Consider the following 6937-nt stretch of genomic DNA (forward strand, 5'->3'; position numbering starts at 1 on the left):
GGCAAACTTGACTGCTGAACCTCTGGAGGGGCCATAGACTCTGCTCCAACAGAACTAGGGCCAGCCTCTGGCTCCTCCATTACAGGTTCAAGCCCCTGGGGCTCTGGTTCATCCATTATAGGTTCAGATCCCAGAGGCTCTAGCTCATCCTCTGAGTCCTCCAAGCCATCTTCCAGGCTGGGCATGACACATGCTCACTTGAATATTTACTTGAAATCTCCCTGGGAATCAAGTTCCTTGATAGAAATGATTATTAATTTACTCCATAGTACCCTGGACATACCTTGTCCCATCTGATTTTGGAATATAAGCAGGGTCAGATGTCCTTAGTACTTGAATAGGAGACCACCAGTGAATATCAGCAATCTCCAAGTAGGGCTATGGAATACATCAGCCTGAAATCCGGGAGAATATTGCTGCTAATCAGGCTAGAAAATATTAGGCTAGATGCACCAACAGCCTTCCTTGATATAATGCAGCTTCCAATGGAGGAGTCAGATTACTTCAGATTACTTATCCCAAGAACAGAGAAGTTGGGAACAGGCTGTGTGTACACAACTCTGTGCCCACGACTGCATTGCTTGAACAAGGTTCATGTGATCCAGCATCTAGTTATGAGTTATGAAAGCCAAAGAATGAGATATTGTGTAATCAGGTACTTTTATTGACTCTGATTAATATTTGAAAATCCATTTACTTCAAACTTACTTGGCTGGAATGCACTACAGCAGGGCAATAGAGTAAAGAGTCTTCCGAAGCACAAGAACCTACAAGAGATGTACAGTTGGCTCTGTATCCACAGCTTCAACTACCCATGGCTTGAAATTCCACAAACATTGATTTTGCTGTTTTATATAAGGGCCATCATTTTACTGTGCCGCTGTATATAATGGGAGCTGGCTATCCATGGATTTTGATGTCCATATGGGGAGGGGGAAGTCTTGGAACTAAACCCCAACAGATACCAGGGGCCCACTGTAGTTTTATGAATACCTGATGTTCCTATTTGAGAACTGGTTATGATATGTGCAAGGGAATTCTGGTAACCTTCACGTGATCCAAAACACGGCTGATATTCACAACGAGAAACCCATTACGTACTTATGAAAACAGTGTTTGAAGTTTAATGTAGCTGTGCTGGGGAAATTCCTATTCTGAACCAGTTAAATATTATTTTTGTGAGTAGGAACTTTATCCACAACAGACAGAGAGTGAATTGATGCTTAAGTGAAAAATAGTAGCTACAGTTTTTTGGGCAACTCTGGTTCCCCAGCCTGTTTGGATTTTACAACATTACACCGTTCTCTCTTCTGCTGTTGCCTGTAGTGATGCGTGCAAGTGTTACTGAAATACACTGGCTCTTTCTAGGCATAACGGGAGAAGCAGTATCCTATCATTGCTTAATCAGAGGGAGTATGTTAGATGGCTTGGAGATGTAAGGAAAATAGACATCTGGCAGTGCCAGCTGACATCTGTCGAGAGCACTTTACAAGCCAGCTGTAGCCTAGCAAGTGAAATTGGGGACATAAGTTCTAGATTTACAATTATAACAGATCTCTATAGTGATTTCCCCCTCCCCCCTCAGAAGCCTTAAGAACCTGTTATTTTATATCCATAAAGGTGGTAGTATGTCATTGTTTTTAGCTACACACATACTAAAAACAGTGGACTGATGTATCAGGCTGACCTAGACAGGTCATGGCCAATACTGGGAGGCAGCTTGCTTAAGTGCTAGTACCAGAGAGGAAAAAGAAAGACTTTGTGCTCGGCATCATATTCACTTCTGTGCCCACTGGGTTTGTATCCATGCTAAGTAGCAACTACAAGATGAGCTTGAAAGGCAAGGCAACTCAAGGACTGCAGTGGATCATTTGTCTGAATGCCTTGGAGGTATTTGCATGAGCAAAGCTTGTGGCACCAACCTTCACATAAGCATTCACAAGACAGTATACAGAGAGATTATTAGGTTGGATCTAAATCATTATTTGGATTCCTTGACCTGTCTTAGGAAATTTTGCTTTTTCTAGACACATTTCTAAATCTGTTAAATTTGAATTATAGTGCCTGCTTGGATGTGGTTTGTAAGTGAAAGTAAGAAGTTACAAAGTTTTTGGTACAAGAAAATAGTAAAGACATAATTTACGGGGTTTTGTTTTGTTTTTAAACCCTCATTTCTTAGAATTACTTTGCAACATTTGGAGGATGGTTGAAAATGAGGTGGACACCTTGTGGCCTCCCTAGATAGTAGTTCCCCTCAGCCATAGTCAGCAATAATATATGTTGAAGGAAAATGGTATTTGAAGCCCTGCAGCTTCTAGTGGGTCTTAGGTACTCAGTATGGTAGTTTATTACTTTAAGGCAAACTTGAAATTTGAAAACTAACATTTCACAAGCATTTGTAAATGTCTACCAACAATGTGTATCTGTATAAATTTAATACAGAGTAAATATTTAAATGATTATTATTAATCAGCAGGTATTTACCACAATAATATGGTGCCTGTTGGGTAGGGATATGTTATCAGTTAAATCCAATGGATGTGCTTAAGCTACACAGAATAAACTATCATATATTGCATATGTGTGCACTCTGAAAATTGGAGCATTTATGCTCCTTCTCTTCCATGAGCCATCTATTACTAAACTCATTTTTAAACAAGTATAAGAAATTGTTAAAACCAATCATGCCTTTGTTTTGATAAAAAACAAAGCCTGAAACAATATTAGCTAAATTCTAAAGATAAAAAGAGAATCATGTAATAACTTGGAACAGATTTTGCAGGGACCTTATTCAACCTTGGAGGGCTTAATTATGTCCGTGCTTTTAGCACAGGGCAAAGAAAAACATAAAATTAAGGCATGAAAGAATGTTCCTATTTTGAACATAACAGTTGGATAATTGGTATGGGATTTTATTACCATTCTGTTCTATGAAATGCAGTTTTCCCTTTCAGATATAACTTCGCAGTCTATTAAGTTAGATTCTTGGTGGCATGAGCCTGGTTGGAGAGGTTAAGAAGTACTTGAAGTCTTAATGCAATTGTCAGTTATCTTTGGTGTGCAATTTCAGTATAGTATTATTTTATTCTGTTTAGCTGAGCTCTTTAGCCACCCCCTGGTTTCACATTCTTTTACACAAAACATTTCCTAGTTTAACTGCTTTGTTTTTCAGTTATTGTAGGCAGCAGCAACATGATGAGCATCTTATGCCCTTTGATTATACTTCGCTGCCAAAATTTTTATATTTGTATCTTGGAGTTGGAAAGTGATTGTGCAAGTTTAGGGTGGCCTCCAGAAATAAGAAAAGCTGCTTTATACCAAGCTAGGCTGTTTCTTAATCTGTCTTGTATTCCTATTCTTACTTGCATTGGTTGTCCAGTTTTGTAAGCAAAATCCTTTGACATAATCGCCTGCTACCTGGTTATGCCAGGGACTAAACATTCTGTATGAGAAGTGTGTGCGCTGCCTCTGAACTGTGATCCTTTTCCATTTATCTCATAGCCATGGTGCTCACTCCGATCTGCAAGGGAGAAACATCTATGGAAACAGTCTTGCATGAGCAGATCTCTTTTCTCAGTAGAACTTACTGGCTGGACAGACTGTTGTGCATTTCAATCTCCGTCTTTGTGTCTGCAGCTTGCGACTGGGACTGTGTAATTAATTCCCAGTATTTTAGGTGCATGTACAGCATTCAGAAAGTAATGGGACTTGGCTATGATCTACCAACAATACCCAATGTAAATGGTGACTGAGTTATTTCTTTTGTCTGGCAGCATAAATAGGAGTATACATAGGATGTGCATTCCACATTCATTTACTATGACAGCTTATAGCCTCCCTCATTTAACTCCTAATTTTAATAAACATATCCAGAGGTAGCCATGTTGGCCATATAACAAAGTACAATAACATCCAAAATCCACAAAACAGTGATATCATTACTGTGCCAACCAAAATGCACAAAATACATGTTGCAAGCTTTCAGGAATCCACTGGTGTCTTCAGGGAAATGTGTTAAAATTAAGAAGACATTATTGAGAAGTACCACCACCATCACCACAACATCTTGACAGATGCAGGACTGTGACTAACATTGTCACATTTTTCTTTTTCCTGTATGATTTTTAACACCTTTGCCAGATGAAGAAGCCAATACAGCTAAGAAAGCTTGCAACATGTATTTATGCATTTTTGTTAGCACAATAAAGATACCATTATTTTGTGGATTTTGGAAGTTATTATTCTTCCTCATTTTAATGTTTTCCCCCATATTATTTGAAAATGATCATACCCATATGTCATCCTGACATTTTGTGATAATGACAAAAAGAGAAATATTTTAATAATAAAATACTCTGATACCTTTTGTATGTCACTGTCTCAAAAGCAAATTTAGTTCCAAATCAGAATAATGGATTGGTGTTGTTCACATACATGTTGCTGTAATAGTGTGAAGTCTATTTGTTTGACTATCATTACTTCTCAGAAGATCTAGATGCAGAAGACATTTTCTAGTGTAGCCTTCTTTGCTAAAACAGCTGCCAGATCTGATTGTACATTGTCAAATTACTTGTCATTTATGAAAATTAGAATTTTGTGTATTCAGGGTATTCTTAGTGGTGACTCTTCATTTGTGGAATTCACTTCTCCAAGGCTTATGTGGATATGTCTATTATAATACTTCAACAAAGCAGAAGACTTTATTTTAACTGGCATTTTAACAATTGCTGTCATGGAGATTCATCATAATATTCATTTTAGAGTTGTTTATGAATATCTTTTAAGAATGATGCTTTTTGTAGTTGCATGCTTGGTATTATTATGCATTGCTTATTCTCCCACCATCATGTGAGGGTGTTAAGTATTAAATAGCAATTTAGAAATCTACTAATAAATATGTACACAAGTAAATGAACCAACACATTTTGAAATAGCTTCCAATCACTTCTTGTTGGGGGGTGGGGGGACATCTCTACCTTGAGCTTAAAATGGCTCAGGGGACCTCTAAAAGCATAACAGAAATGCCCCCACAGCCCTTAGAAGTGCAACCTTCCACTACACAAATATTGTATTTTTTATGGTGGTGAGTGTAATGGTGGTACATTCCTCCAGGTCTCCTAGGAGCTAATGCAACCTCCTCAGCTCCCACAATTTCCCAATACTGCAGTAAGGTGAAAATTGCACAGAATCATGGGGAGAAAACTCCAATTTCATAAGGAGATTTGTTTAATTCTGAATTCCATCCTTTCTTCAACATGGCATTAAATGGAGGATGAATTAAATACTTAAGAACAACAGCAGGATGACTGCAAAATATTGACCTCATGTACAGACCACGGAGATTATGAATATCGATCTGTTTGTTTTATTTCTATAAAGCTCCACGTATCCTGAGAGCTCAGGTTTGATGTTTTACATCAGAGGAGAACCAGTGTGATATAGTGGTTTGAGCTCTGAATTATGACTCTGGAAACCAGTGGTCAAGTCCCTGCTTGGCCCATAGAAACCCACTGGGTGAGCTTGGGCAATTTGTGTTCGCTAAATGGCAAACATCTTCTAGATAAATATGCCCAAGAAAAACCTGTGATAGGGTGTGTTAGGGTCGCTGTTAATCAGAAATAACTTGCTCACAACAACAAATTTTACATCAACATAGGATCTTCTCGTTAAGGTGCTTACAATAATAACAACAATGGTAATTGATAATTAATTCTTACTGACCGAAAATTAATTTTTATTTATTAACAGGTAGAATAAATAAGAGATTTTAGTAGCTTAAATAAATTGCCTTTAAATTAGGAATAATTTTACTATCTTTTTGCAATATCACTTCTGCTACTCAACAGAGAAATAAGATCTACCCATATGCTCATAGGAAAGTTATTTGTTTTATCTAAATCATTAAAAATATAAGCAATTCAGTTGTGCAGTGTTGTTTTCCAATCTACACATCAGAAATAGGAGTGTGAAATTTTTGAAGTGGAATAAAAATGGTAATGAAAGTTAAACATTTTTGCTGCCAAGAATTTACTCCTAAGGGGGAAGGAGAAGGAATGGAAACAACAGCAACATTTTAGTAACTGTACAGTTTAAGTCTCAAAGCAAAACAAAAATAGGATGGGATACATCACGTACTCACTTAGGGTGTTAAGCTTGTCTGCAACTACACTTTTCTAGGGCTCATCCTAGCACTCCCTGGCCTCAGATTTGGATGGCCGCTGTGTTGAGGATATTGGATATTGTTTTGTTGGTGCTTTTTATTCTCAGTACCTTTGTGCTTTTTAGTACATCCTCCTTTTTCATCCCTGGGAGCCCAAAGCAGCCGTATCTTCATGATCTCAATTGCCTGCCCTCACTTCCTTCCCACCTGTAAGAAGCATCAATATCAGAAGTACCTCTAAGGCACTGGTCCCCTTTTCTCTTGGGCGACAACCCTAGCACCCCTCCCCCATGCCAATTTGTTGATATTAGGGCAACCATGCTACTGCAAATTTAAAAGAACCAGTCCTATTCACTGCTTCCTTTGCATCCAGTCACTTTGGGAGCAGCAACTGTGCAGTTGGCTGGGCAGTGACCAAGAAGCATCTCACCCATTCCAGCCTTGTGGCAAATGCCAGTGCGGGAAAGAAGCATCTTGGTTACTGCTCAGCCAACTGCTTGGTTGCTGCTCCCAAGATGACCAGGTCTCAAATTTGAAAGTTTCATTTTGCTGCTGCTTCTTCCCCACTGCCATGTGTTCTAATTCTTTGCCCCAATAAGTCTGTCTGTCCCATAATTATGACATTCCAAACCACAGTAATGATGCCTTGCATGTGAGCCTTGTAAGAGTTTCCCACCACTACTAGTGAAACACATGGCTAGGAGAGTAAGCTCACACAGACAGGTGAAGAGAGTGGGAGACACCACCACACAAAGTAGGGACCCTGAAATGATTTCC

This window comes from Sceloporus undulatus, chromosome 1 (assembly GCF_019175285.1).
Source record: "Sceloporus undulatus isolate JIND9_A2432 ecotype Alabama chromosome 1, SceUnd_v1.1, whole genome shotgun sequence".
NCBI classification, from domain to species: domain Eukaryota; kingdom Metazoa; phylum Chordata; class Lepidosauria; order Squamata; family Phrynosomatidae; genus Sceloporus; species Sceloporus undulatus.